Genomic DNA, 15,102 nt, shown 5'->3' on the forward strand with positions numbered 1-15,102 from the left:
CGAGGCCAGCAGGGCGCTTGCACGTCCCTTCGAAGGTCCTGATGAACACTCGGGCCAGATCTGCCCAGCTGTAGATGCTTGAGGGGGCCAACTGGTTCAGCCACGCTCGCGTCGAGCCGTCGAGCATCAGAGGGAGGTGCTTCATGGCGACATGGTCGTCTCCTCCTCCGATCTGGACTGCCACTCGGTAATCATCCAACCACGTTTCTGGCTTGGACTCTCCTGTAAACTTGCTAATTCCCGTCGCCAATCGGAAGTTGGGAGGGATGTCAGCCGAACGGATGGCTCGACTGAAACACTCGGGACCTTAAACGATGGTCCTGCTTCCAATCGGACGGTCAATATTGTAACCATCGTGATGGGCTCGGCCCCTGTTGACCCTCAGCTGGGCGATATGTCCTCTCACGTCGGGCCTTGGGTCGTAAGTGCCACCGACTGAACGCCGATCATCATGATGTCGGGGCCCGTAGGGCCCACCCTGCGGAGGGGTTCGTGAACGGCGACGATCTTCGGGATTTATGGAACGACTGCTTCCTCTGTTTCTCTCATGAGAACCAGGGCTATGAACTGACCGATGCGTATTCGCTTGAACAGAACTATTGTAGATCATGTTGTGCGACTGGGAGACCGCCGAATTTTGCTGTTGCGTCGTGTGCACCAGGGCGCGGATTTGCTCGATCCCCCTGCCAGCCTCTGAATCAGTCGGCTGAAGGGAATCTGCTATCTTGGCAGCCGCAGCCAAGTTGAGGAGGGGTGTGCGGAACAACTCCACGTTGCTCCGCCGAGTGTGCCGACTGGCAGAACGGCGAGGCGGACGACGCGCACCAGACGTTTCGCCGATCTCGTGCTCGTTCCGGCCGGCTTGACGGGGATCTTCGTGGGAGTTGGCCATGTGTACTTCTGCTGTAGGCCCGCGCCCCGCGTACTCGGAAGGAAACTCAGTCGGAACCGAGCCCCAAGGTGGGCGCCAACTGTCGTGGGTATAAGCCTGACAGTAGATGTGTAGGGTACGAAAGGGATGGGCAGAGCCTTAGCTACGGCGAGGTTGTATGAGTTCAGGCCCCTCTGCGGTGGAGCTAATAGCCGTATGTCTCTGTGCTCAGGGAGCTTGTTGTCGAGTGGAATATCGAATACAGTGAATTGCTAACCCCTGCACCAGTGGGGGAGGGTGGCTTATATAGAGTGCGCTGCCCTCCACAACGGTTCGGTGCACAGGGGTGGAGTAGTGGCGAATAAATGCCTACATTACAGGTAACGTACGTCTTAAATGCTAATAAAGGCACATGTAAACGTATGACCGTTTCCCTCCAGGGGGTTACGATGCACAGAGTGGAATCCAGTCGGTTAGTTCGATAAACTCCAAATGCTAATCTCCGACTGGACGGTCGAGGATCTGTTACCGACTGGATGGAGGGAACTCCTTAGTTCAGTCGGAACTGACTAAGGGTCTTATCCCTTACGAGGGGTAGTCCTTGGGTTGGACCTACAAGGCAGGCCTATGACCCTACCCTAGGACTATGACCCCATCAGCGACAACAGTCATCAAGATGCAATGAGTTTGACTAACATTGAATGCAAGCATGAACAGGATATAAATCACCATGAACATGAACATCATAGAGGCTGTGTTGATTTTGTTTCAACTACATGCATGAACATGCGCCAAGTCAAGCCACTTGAAACATTCAAAGGAGAATACCATCCTATTGTGACAGCCCGATGCCGACGCCCTAGAAGATTCCCCCTTTATTCCGTTTTCGTCGTGTGGTTATTTTAATTTGTCGCATCATCATCACATCATGCGCATCATCAACATTGCATCAGCATCCCGTTGCCGCCAGTTTTCAAAACTTGCATCCGTTGTTAGTTGTCGGTTCTCGTCGTTGTCCGTTTTGAGCCCGACCGCACTCGCACGCGCCCGCGGCATCGTCAAGACCCTGTTTTTGAAGCGTGCATAAAACTTCCTCTGATCGGGTTGAGATTTGACGTGCGGTCTTATTTTAATATAGCTAGGCCGCCTGTCGAATTTCGTCGCGATCGGAGTTCGTCTAGTACCCGAACGGTCGACCATAGTGCCACCGTCTTCGGTTATTCGTCGGACGTCTGTCGGTGTTTTAAAGTTTGTTGCCGCGCCACCCATTCTCCCTCTCGTCTCCGGATATCCACTCTACACGGCCACATAACCGTTCCCGCGTTCGGAATCGTCCGAATCTGACCCCGCGGTTGGATCCGGAACGAAATTCCGGCTAACCTAGCCCCTCCATTTGTCTATAAATAGACCTCCTCCTTAATTTTAGGCAGCCAACCCCCCTCCACCTCGATTTCCGCGCCGCCCACCTAACCCTAGCTCTCTCTCCCGCAGCCTCTCTCTCCCCAGCCGCCGTGGGCCCGCGGAGCCCATCCGAGGCCCGCCCGCGCCCGGATCGCGCCGCCCCCAGCGAGCCTCCTCTCCCTGTCCGAGCTCCCGCACCTCCCGTCGCCTCCGCCTCCTCGTCGTCGCCGCCGGAGCGCCGCACCACCTCGCGGGCGGTCCCGTGGGCCCTGCCCGCCCCGTGCAGACCCTCCTCCGCGCCGCTGCCGCCTCGGCCCGACCTCCCTGCTAGCCATGGCCCCGAGCTGCAGCGAGCCGCAGCCGCCATGTCCGCATCGCCGGCCGCCCCGGAGCCTCCCGCGTCAGATCCGGCCGGCCACCCCCGGATCCAGCCGCCCTCGCCCTGTCCCGGTCCTCCCCTCCTGCGCCTCGCCAGAGCTGTGCATCGCTGGGCCGCCGCCGTTCCTCCTGTCCAGCCGGACGAGGAGCACGACGAGGGGACGAGCCCGAGCGCCAGCGTCGTCCCGCTCGCATTGACCGCGTCGCCCGCGGCCCAGCTCGGTCGCCAGCAGCCGGCCCAGCAGCGCCAGAGCCGCCTCCACCAGCCTCCCCTCATGGGCCCGAGGCCCAACGAGGTGAGCTTATCCCCCGCCCAGCGCATTCTTCTGCTATGTTGCGCCACTGTTCGGCCCGTTAGTATATTTAGGAGTTTTCGGAATTTAATAAATTCCAGAAAAATAACGTATATACGAATGCCCGTAACTTTTATACCGTTAGTCGGATCGAGGCGTATCTTATATGGTTTTGGGGTAGTTTCGCGAGTAGAACACGATTTCACAACTTGCATATTTATTTGACGTAGTTTTACGTGCCAAACGCCTAGTTTAGCGTGTTGTCCCAACAGGGGAACGTCCCGTATTTATTATTCTTGCGGTCCGGATTGCTCGAGTGCCTTAGGTTAAATGCCCATGTTTTAGGAATCATTTTTCCATGTATTTTAGAGCGGTCATTTGTATTTTTGCGTGTAGGGATTTGCGGTAGTTTATTTTTCCGTGTTTAGGATTATTTCTCGCATTTACGTGTGGTAATATTTTGTTGTTGCGACCCCACATATTTTTTATGTTTCCGGGATAGAAAAATCCATGGGATTTTTCTGTGCAATTAGTTTTAGCTTTTGAGTTAGTTAGTTCGCGCGATATTTTGCCATGATGCCCTTTTGTTTATTTCGTAGGATTTATTCCGTGCGTCGTTTGACGGAGTTGTCAACTAGGAAGTTGTTATTGGATGTTTTGTCTAGCTCCTGGTTTTTTTGGTTGCAATAGAAATGCATGTTTAGGTGTGTTTTGCTTGCTCTCAAGTTGCTAGAAATAGTACTGTTTTAGAGCAGCTGAAATATTTCTAAGTCTGGAATCTATTATATTTTGTTGCTGCCTTGTCTTACTTGCATCTTGTGATCTGTAGCTCTTTGGGGGTTGGTCCAATGGAGTTAGTTGTACCCTTGTGTTTCTCTAGCATGCTGTAAATTTTCATGTCATTTGGAGTCCTGTAGCTATAGGTTTTGCTGCTGTCAATATTGCTTCAGATCGAAAACTGCACTTCCATGAAATAGTGTGTGGGAAGCCATTTTGTGACTTCTTTCCCTAGTGATCCATGATGCCATGCTAGTAGTTGTTAGTTGTTTGTAGTAGTGCTTCTTTCCCTCTTTCGTTCCATGCCTTGCTTGAGCATATCGGAGTTGTGTAGCCCGTAGTTGTGGGGTGTAGAATATGCTATGTGGCTGATTTTGGCAGATTGTAGTGATTTCTCGTTTTGCTCGTAGATGTGGATCCGTAGCTCCGTTGTGATCGTGTCCTACATGAAACTTGCTTAGAATCTCGTGTAGTTTCATTTTCTCTTGCTGGTTGTTTTTTTTGAAGTGCTCGTGACCTCCGTTGCACACATATTGCATTCATGCCATCATATCTTGCGGTGCTTGTAACTTTTGATCCGTAGCTCCGTTGGAGATGTTCTTTATGTCTAGATTGCTTGCCATGACGCGTAGAACCACATGAACCTATTTGTTTTGCTGTTTAACAACTAATTAAATGTGTTAATTCAGATCTGGGCAGAATTGTAAATTAACATGTGAGGTCGTCTCGGAGATGCTATATGTCATTTCCGACTTCATTTAAAATGTCTAGATAGGTAGGTTAATTGCCGCTTCACCTCTTGCATGTTTGACAACATTAATGTTGCCGTGTAAATAACCGGGAGTGAACTAAATAATTCATATGTGGAGTTTCGTCAATATGCAACCCGTTGCATATTGAACTTCACTTAATGTGTAGTGTTTGATTGTGTGAATTGTCATGCCGTGACTTGCATGTATTCAGCTGTGCTTCGTCTCGATAGAGTTCCGCAACGTGCCGGATCGTGAGGACCCGTTCGACTACGTCGGCCCGTCTGCTTCACGGAGGCATTCTTCTTCCAAGCGGGATCTCACGCAAGATGACCATTTCCCCAGATACCATTACTATCATTGCCATGCTAGTTTTACCGTTTCTATCGATTATGTCTCGTTGCCTACCACCTGTTAAATATTAGCCTCTCAAGAATGCCATGATCACCTTCAACCTGTACGACCTACCAAACCACTGATTGGCTATGTTACTGCTTGCTTAACCTTGTGTTAGCGTTGCTAGTTGCAGGTGCAGTTGCTTCCATGTGAAAACATGGGTTCCTTATTATATCACCATATTAAATGCTATTTAATTGAATGCACCTATATACTTGGTAAAAGGTGGAAGGCTCGACCTTTCTAGCCTGGTGTTTTGTTCCACCTTTGCCCCCTTAGTTTCGGCTACCGGTGTTATGTTCCATAAATGAGCGCTCCTAACACGATCGGGGTTGTTATGGGGACCCCCTTGATAATTCATTTTAGATTAAAGCTGGTCTGGCAAGGCCCAACATTGATACTATTTTCCCAACATAATAACTTGATAATATTGAAATGCATAGGGAGTTAGCGCTACCCGAGGAGTAATTCTACATAATACAGGGAGGGCCAGTGCTGATGGTGCTGGTCCAAAACAGAGCACTGTGCAGGGCCACCGCGAGGAAACTCGAGGTTTGGCACTCGTACGCGTAGCTTATCCGTCGTGTCCTGAGAACGAGATACGCGGCTCCTATCGGGATCGTCGACACGTCGGGCGGCCTTGCTGGATTAGTTTTACCTTTGATGAGATATCTTGTGCATCGGGATTCCGATGATGCTTTGGGTAATCTCAGAGTTGAGGTTTTCCACTAGGGAATCCGACGAGATCGCGAGCTTCGTGATTGAGGATTTCTATGCGGCTTGTGGTAATTTGTGATGGACTAGTTGGAGCACCCCTGCAGGGTTAAATCTTTCGGAAAGCCGTGCCCGCGGTTATCTGGCAACGTGGAAACTTTGTTTAACACTGGTTTTAGATAACTTGAAGTTAACTTAATTAAAACTTGCCAATTGTGTGTGTAACCGTGACTGTCTCTTTCGTGAGTTCCTTCTCCGAACGAGGACACGGTGGGGTTATGTCTGACGTAGGTAGGTGTTCAGGATCATTCATTTGATCATCAGTAGTTTACGTCCGCTATGCTTAGATCTTCCCCCTCTTATTTCTTGTACTCGTAAGTTTAGCCACCAAATATATGCTTAGCCGCTGCTGCAACCTCACCACTTAACCATACCTCACCCATTAAGCTTTGCTAGTCTTGATACCTTTGGAAATGAGATTGCTGAGTCCCCTGTGGCTCACAGATTACTACAACACCAGTTGCAGGTACAGGTAAAGGTTACTTGACGCGAGCGCGTTGATTGTTCATTTGGAGTTGCTTCTTCTTCTTCTTCTTCTTCATCGATCTAGGATGGGTTCCAGGCCGGCAGCCTAGGATAGCAAGGATGGACGTCGTTCTTCTTTTGTCGTTTGTTTTCGTCCGTAGCCGGACCCTGCTCTTACTCTTGATGTTTATGTAATGTACTGATGTGACTCTGATGTAGCTTGTGGCGAGTGTAAGCCAATTCTTTATATCTCTTCTTTTCAGTACATGTACTTGTAACGATATCCATTCTTGCGACACGACGAGATGCGCTTCTATCCCTGACGAGGCCCTCATGCCAAATTGAGGATAGGGTCGCATCTTGGGCGTGACACCTATCATACTACATCATAGTCATCTCAAAATCTATGTTGGCATTCAAGACAAACCATTATAAGCTCCTAGCTAAATAAGCATGGCATCAGAAACTATGATCTCTAAGTTGTCATTGCAAACATGGTTCTCTCACAACAAAGCTAAATCTGGGTCGACAAGCTAGTCATATTTACAAAAACAAAATAGATAGAGTTCATACCAGCTTTTCAGTCTCAGTCACTTCATCATATATCATCATTATTGCCTTTCACTTGCACGATTGAACGATGTGAATAATAATAAGAGTGCTTGTGCATTGGACTAAGCTGAATCTGCAGGCAAAAACAAAGGAGAAGACAAAGTAATATGGCTCTTTGAAAGCTAAACAGGTAAACATGCAAGAACCACTAAACATTGTAACCAATATCTTCTACCTTGACCCAAAGAAAATGAAAAATATTTACACAGGAAAGATCCCAACAAGCAAAAGAAGAAAGAAAATTATTTTTTGGGTTTTCTCAAAAGGACACAAAACAAAAAACAAGAAAACGAAAATAAACTAGCATGGATAATACAGTGGAAAAGTGTGAACACCGGCTAACAAAGTGAAAGCATAAGCATGAATGTAAAGTCGGTGAGAACACGTACTCCCCCAAGCTTAGGCTTTCGGCCTAGCTTGGTCTACTCCCATGGATGGTCCTCGCGAAACCCAAAATCATAATGGGTGTTATACGGGAGTGCTGCAGCCACTGCCTGAATAGCTGTCTCACGGAGTCGAGCAGCCGTCGCCTCCCTCTCATACTCCTATGCCTCTCCTATGGTTATGTAGTATCTTCGTTTTACCTGAAAGTCAAAGAAAGCAGGAGCAGGAAGGGTAATATGGAAAACACGCTGCCGGTTAAATATCAAGCGATATATGAGGGATCCATGATCTCTCTCAAGGAACTGGTAGCGTGTTAGAGCGACACGATCAAGGTAGGCTGTACGGAGAGGAGGGTCTTCTGGACGGATGGATACTCCAAGAAAATTTGCTAAGCGTGTAGCATAAACTCCACTAAAGAAATCCCCCTCACTGGCATTTTTATTCAGCCTCCTTGCTATTATAGCTCCCATATTGAAGCTCTTGTCACCTGTCACTGCGCTCTTAAGGATACTAAGGTCGGAAGTGCATAGGTGACAATGTGCACCCTTGCCGTTAATGCACCTACCTATGAAGAGGGCAAGGTAATGCAAGGCAGGGAAATGGATGCTTCCTATGGTGGCTTACGTGATATCTCTGGTTTCTCCAACAGTTATACTGGAGACAAAGTCTCTGACCGAAGACTTAGAAGGATCATTAATACTACCCCCATCGGGTATCTTGCAAATCCTATTGAAATCCTCCAAATCCACGGTATAGGATTTATCGTACAGATCAAACAGTATGGATGAGTCACGGCCAACTGAAAATTTAAATCTACGCACGAAAGAGGTAGTGAGCATAGCATATTGTTCACATCTATCTGAGAGGAATTCTTCTAACCCGGCATTGCGAATAAGTGTATCAAACTCATCCTTGAAACCTGCTTCGATCATGAACTCATCGGAAGGCCATTCGCATGGTTGTACCGGTGCGTCCCTTAGTTGAAAAGGTTCGGGCTCCCGAAAAGAAAGATGGGGACCCTTCTTACTTGAGGAACCACCATGAAACTTCCTCCTGAACATAATTTCCTTTTGCTGAAATTTTTGAAGTTCAAGAGAAAAGTGAATGAAGACCAACCACACCTTGTAGCAATTACTCCTACTAGTGCCTAGAGACCGTATCACGCGCTAAAACTACTTGGGACCAGCTAAAATCAACATTTCTAGCTCAAGAACAGGGTCACGAAGGTAGCAAGAATACGCGAACGATAAAGCACTAGAGCAAAAACTAATTGGACCAATGGAGGAGTCACTTACCAAGGAGTAATTTCCCCAAAACGGTTCGGAGAATGGTGCTTTGAGCAAGGAGATCGAAAATCACAGCCAAATGAGCAAGAACACGGGTTTGAGCTGCGAAACAATTTTTTCGGAGGTGGAAGAAGAGGCTGGGAGCTGGAATGAGTGGAGGAGGTCCCTGTGGGCCCCACAAGCTTGCACACCGCCACCAGGGGGTGGCGGTGGCAGGGCTTGTGGCCCACTGGTCTGGCCCCCAGGCCAGCTCTCAGGCCTAGTAATTTTCAAAAAATCGAGAAAAAATCATACTAAATTTTCACGACCATCGGAGAAATTTTATTTTCGAGGTATTTTCTCCGGGACGCTAAAACGGAAAACAGGAAAAACTAAACTAATTCTATCATTTTTCTTCTAAGCAACAGAAATGAAAGCTTAAAATAGAGGTATGTGACTCTTTGATTTATCCGTTTCATGGTCATCGAAAGAAATCCATCAATGGGGTTGATCAAGTCCTCATGACAAAACCTTCTCGAATCGCAAGAGAGAATGGAGAATTTTCGAATAGCCACTGAGTCACCTCAATGGGGATATGTATCTCACCAACAAGCAAATCATACTTCATCTTGACACGAGGAATAGGGCATTCAAAGCTCCCAATAATAATCGATGAAGTCTTTTCGATAGCATTGATGCAATGTACTTGATATCGTTTCTTTGGAAAGTGCACTGTGTGCTCATTACCGTTGACATGGGAAGTGAAATTGCCTTTGTTGCAATCTATAACAGCCCCTGCAGTGTTTAAAAAGGGTCTTCCGAGGATGACAGCCATGGCATCGTCCTCGGGAATATCCAAGATAACAAAGTCTGTTAAGATAGTGGTGTTAGCAACCGCAACAGGCACATCCTCGCAAATGCCGATAGGGAAAGCAGTTGATTTGTCGGCCATTTGCAGAGAAATTTCAGTGGGTGTCAACTTATCCAATTCAAGTCTACGATAAAGAGAGAGCGGCATAACACTAACACCGGCTCCAAGGTCACATAAGGCAGTTCTTACGTAGTTTCCTTTAATGGAGCAAGGTATAGTGGGCACTCCAGGATCACCAAGTTTCTTAGGAGTTCCACCTTTGAAAGTGTAATTGGCAAGCATGGTGGAGATCTCAAGATCTGGTATCTTCCGTTTATTAGTCACGATATCTTTCATGTACTTGGCATACAGAGACATCTTGAGCATATCAGTTAACCGCATCTGCAAAAAGATGGGTCTTATCATCTCAACGAAGCGCTCAAAATCTTCATCATCCTTTTTCTTGGATGGCTTAGGAGGAAAGGACATAGATCTCTGCACCCATGGTTCCCTTTCTTTACCATGCTTCCTAGCAGTAAAGTCATTCTTGTCGTATTTCTTAGGTTGTGGGTTATCAGGATTAACCGTAAGTTCAATCTCCACATCCTCATCATTGCTAGGTTGAGCATTATTATGAACATCACTGTCCATATTGTCACCAGGTTCATGTTCATCACCAGATTGTGTTTCCGCATCAGACGCAGAAATATCATTAGGTTCTTCAGGTGTGACAATATTTGGTGAACTGGCGTGTAGGTTTCTATCATCCTTCTTCTTCTCCTTAGGATGACTGGGTGTATCAGCATTGATTCCTTGAGAATCTTGATCAATTCTCTTAGGATGACCTTCAGGATACAAAGGTTCCTGAGTCATTTTGCCTCCTCTAGTAATGACTCTGACAGAGTTGTCATTTAATTCATTGAGCAAGTCATTCTGAGCTTTAAGTACTTGTTCTACCTGAGTAGTAATCATAGAGGCATGTTTACTCAGAAGCTTCAGATCATTGACATTTCTGTCTACACAAGCACTTAAATGGCTAAGCATACGAGTACTTTGTTCCAAATGTCTGCTAACATAATCATTGAAACTCTGTTGTTTGGCAACGAAGTTGTCAAATTCATCAAAGCATAGGCTAGCAGGTTTGTCAAAAGGAATATCACTCTCATCAAACCTACGCAGAGAATTCACTTCTACTACCTGTATCGGGTTATCGAGACCATGGATATCTTTGATAGGTGGTAGATTTTTTACATCTTCAGATATAATGCCTTTCTCTTGCATAGATTTCTTGGCTTCTTGCATATCTTCGGGACTGAGGAATAGAATACCTCTTTTCTTCGGAGTTGGCTTAGGAGGTGGTTCGGGAAAAGTCCAAGCATTATCGTTGATCAAGATGTTATTCAGTAGGGTCTGAGCGTGTTCTACAGTTCGTTCCCTAAAAACACAACCGGCACAACTATCTAGGTGGTCTCTAGAAGCATCGGTAAGTCCGTTATAGAGGATATCAAGTATCCCGTTCTTCTTAAGAGGGTGATCCGGCAAAGCATTCTGTAGCTGGACGAGCCTCCCCCAAGCTTGTGGAAGACTCTCTTCTTGGAGTTGAGAAAAGTTGTATATTTCCTGCAAGGCAGCTTGCTTCTTATGGGCAGGGAAATATTTCTCACAGAAGTAATAGACCATATCCTGGGGACTACTCACACATCCAGGAGCAAGAGAGGTGAACCAGGCTTTAGCGTCATCCTTTAGAGAGAAAGGAAACAGCTTAAGGATATAGTAGTGGCGGATCTTCTCCTCATTAGTGAAAAGGGTGGCTATATCGTGAAGTTTGGCAAGATGGGCTACGACCGTCTCAGACTCATAACCGTGAAAAGGATCAGATTCGACTAGAGAGATTATCTGAGGATCGATAGAGAATTCATAATCCTTATCGGTGATAAAGATAGGTGAAGTGGCAAACTTCGGGTCGTATTTCATCTTAGCTTTCAGAGATTTTTCCTTCCACTTGAGAAGTAATTTATCAGCGTCATAGGCATCCTTACACGTAAGAAAATCCTCAGCTATCTCTCCCTCCATAACGTAACCCTCAGGTATATCAGGCAATTCATATCTAGCAGAGCTAGATCTAACAGGAGCAAAAGCAGGTTCTATCTCAATAGTATGGGCAGTTTCAGAAGCATCACGAGCATTGCCAGTAACTCTAGCAATATGAGCATCAAGGAACACCCCTAGTGGAACATCAGGCAAAGTAGCATCTCTAGCAGTATCAAGCATAGCATCATCAGGCAAAATAGCATCTCTAGCATCATCAGGCGAAGCAGTATCAAGCATAGCATCTCTAGCAGTATCAAGCATAGCATCATCAGGCATAGTATCAAGCATAGTATCAAGCATAGCATCTCTGGCAGTAGCATCATAAGCATCATCAAGCACAGGCGACATATCAAGATTTCTAGCAGGAGGTGATGTCGCAAACTTACTCATAACTGAAGGTGAATCAAGTGCAGAGCTAGATGGCAGTTGCTTACCTCCCCTCGTAGTTGAGGGCAAGACTTTGGTCTTCGGATCTTTCAAATTCTTCATAGTGATCAGCAGATATAAATCCCAGGTGACTAAGAGAATATAGCAATTCCTCCTCGACAACGGCGCCAGAAAAATGCTTGATGTCAGATGTGCTTCCCCTTGCAACGGCACCAGAAGAATGCTGCTAGCACTCTCCGGCAATCGAAACAAGAAGAATGTTGTTGACGGCCCACCAACGCGTGGGATCGTAGCAGTTTTCGAGGGTAGAGTATTCAACCAAAATTTGTTGATTCGCCAAACAGGAGGTGAGAGAATACTCTCGAGTATTAGCAGCTGAATGGGTCAGATTCAACCACACCTGAAATATTAGTATCTGCAAGCAAAGTAGTAACAGCAAAGTAGCGAGTAACGGCAGTGGCAAGGAACAGCATTAGTGACAGCAGTAGGAAGTAGCAACAGTAGCAAGCGACAGTAGTAGCAACAGTAGCAGCAGAGCAAGACAAGTAACAGTAGCAGAGCAAGACAAGTAACAGCAGCAGCAACAGTAGTAACGGCAGAGAGCAAGACAAGTAACAGCAGCAGCAACAGTAGTAACAGCAGCAGTAGGACAAACTCGTAGGCAATGGGTCGGTGATTTGTTTGGATGATATTCATCATGCAACAGTTAACACGAAGAGATATGTGGCTAGCTCCCGTTCGTCAATGTGATGTAGGCATGCATTCCGTGTGTCGTCATACGTGCTTAGGGAAAAGAACTTGCATGACATCTATTGTCCATCCCTCCCGTGGCAGCGGGGTCCAAAAGGAAACTACGGGATATTAGGTTCTCCTTTTAATAAAGAACCGGACCGACGCATTAGCACTTGGTGAACACATGAACTCCTCAAACTATGGTCATCACCGGGAGTGGTTTCGGTTATTGTCACTCCGGGGTTGCCGGATCATAACACATAATAGGTAACTACAACTTGCAAGATCGGATCTAGAACACACATATATTGGTGGCAACATAATAATTTCAGATCTGAAATCATGGCACTCGGGCCCTAGTGACAAGCATTAAGCATGGCAAAGTAGTGGCAACATCAATCTCAGAACATAGTGGATACTAGGGATCAATCCCCATCAAAACTAACTCGATTACATGATAGATCTCATCCTACTCATCACCGCCCAGCGAGCCTACGAATAGATTACTGACGAACGATGAAGAGCTTCATGGAATAGGAGAGGGAAGAAGGTTGATGATGACAATGGCGACGATTTCCCCTCTCCGAAGCCCGAGACGGACTCCAGATCTGCCCTCCAGATGAAGAACAGGTTGTGGCGGCGCCTCCGTATCGCAAACGCGACAAAATCTTCTCTTTTTATTTTTTCTGGGACGAAAGGGAACTTATAGACCTGAGATTGGGGGCGGCAGAGCTGTGTGGGCCCCACAAGCTTGCCCACCGCCACCAGGGGGTGGGGGAGCCAGGGCTTGTGGCCCATTGGCCCACCCCCTTAGGTGGAACTTGGCGCAGATATTTTTCATATTTTCCAAAAATGCTCCCCGTAAATTTTCACGACGTTTGGAAAACTTTGATTTCTGCACAAAAATAACACCAAGGCAATTCTGCTGAAAACAACGTTAGTCCAGGTTAGTTCCATTCAAATCATGCAAATTAGAGTCCAAAACAAGGGCAAAAGAGTTTGGAAAAGTAGATACGATGGAGACGTATCAGAGTTCAATCCCCAGCTCAGCTAGACGGTTTGAGTACCCAGACATTTTGAGCACATGTTCACTGACAGACGAATTCTCCTCCATCTTGCAAGCATAGAATTTATCGAAGGTCTCATACCTCTCGATCCGGGCGTTCTTCTGAAAGATAAACTTCAATTCCTGGAACATCTCATATGCTCCATGACGCTCAAAGCGACGTTGAAGTCCCGGCTCTAAGCCATACAAGACTGCACATTGAAGTACTGAGTCCTCCTCCTTACGTGTTAACCAAGCGTTTTTAACATCTTGGTCAGCCGTAGCGGGTGGTTCATATCCTAGCGCAGCATTAAGGACACAATCCTTCTTCCCAGCTTGTAGGAGCAACTTAAGATTACGAGTCCAGTCTACAAAGTTGCTACCATCATCTTTCAACTTAGCTTTCTCTAGGAACGTATTAAAATTCAGGGTGACTGTCGTGTGAGCCATGATCTACAACACAAATATATTCAAAGTGGACTTAGACTATGTTCAAGATAATTAGAATTTAACTTAATCAAATTGCTTGCTAAACTCCCAGTCAAAAAGTACATCTCTCTAGTCATTTGAGTGGTTCATGATCCAATTCCACTAGCTCAAGTCCGATCATCACGTGAGTTGAGGATAGTTTCAGTGGTCAGCATCCCTATGCTAATCATATCAACTATATGATTCATGATCGACCTTTCGGTCTCATGTGTTCCGAGGCCATGTATGCACATGCTAGGCTCGTCAAGCTTAACCCAAGTGTTCCGCGTGTGCAACTGTTTTGCACCCGTTGTATGTGAATGTTGAGTCTATCACACCCGACCATCACGTGGTGTCTTGAAACGACGAACTGTAGCAACGGTGCACAGTCGGGGAGAACACAATTTCGTCTTGAAATTTTAGTGAGAGATCACCTCATAATGCTACCGTCGTTCTAAGCAAAATAAGGTGCATAAAAGGATTAACATCACATGCAATTCATAAGTGAAATGATATGGCCATCATCACGTGCTTCTTGATCTCCATCACCAAAGCACCGGCACGATCTTCTTGTCACCGGCACCACACCATGATCTCCATCAACGTGTCGCCATCGGGGTTGTCGTGCTACTCATGCTATTACTACTAAAGCTACATCCTAGCAATATAATAAACGCATCTGCAAGCACAAACATTAGTTTAAAGACAACCCTATGGCTCCTGCCGGTTGCCGTACCATCGACGTGCAAGTCGATATTAACTATTACAACATGATCATCTCATACATCCAATATATCATATCACATCGTCGGCCATATCACATCACAAGCATACCCTACAAAAACAAGTTAGACGTCCTCTAATTGTTGTTGCATGTTTTACGTGGTGACCATGGGTATATAGTAGGATCGCATCTTACTTACGCAAACACCACAACGGAGATATATGAATTTCTATTTAACCTCATCCAAGGACCTCCTCGGTCAAATCCAATTCAACTAAAGTTGGACAAACCGACACTCGTCAGTCATCTTTGAGCAACGGAGTTGCTCATAGCAATGAAACCAGTCTCTCGTAAGCGTACGGGTAATGTCGGTCCGAGCCACTTCGGTCCAAGAATACCGCGGAATAAAGAAAAGACTAAGGAGGGCAGCAAATCGCACA

This window comes from Hordeum vulgare, chromosome 3H (assembly GCF_904849725.1).
Source record: "Hordeum vulgare subsp. vulgare chromosome 3H, MorexV3_pseudomolecules_assembly, whole genome shotgun sequence".
Taxonomy (NCBI): Eukaryota; Viridiplantae; Streptophyta; class Magnoliopsida; order Poales; family Poaceae; genus Hordeum; species Hordeum vulgare.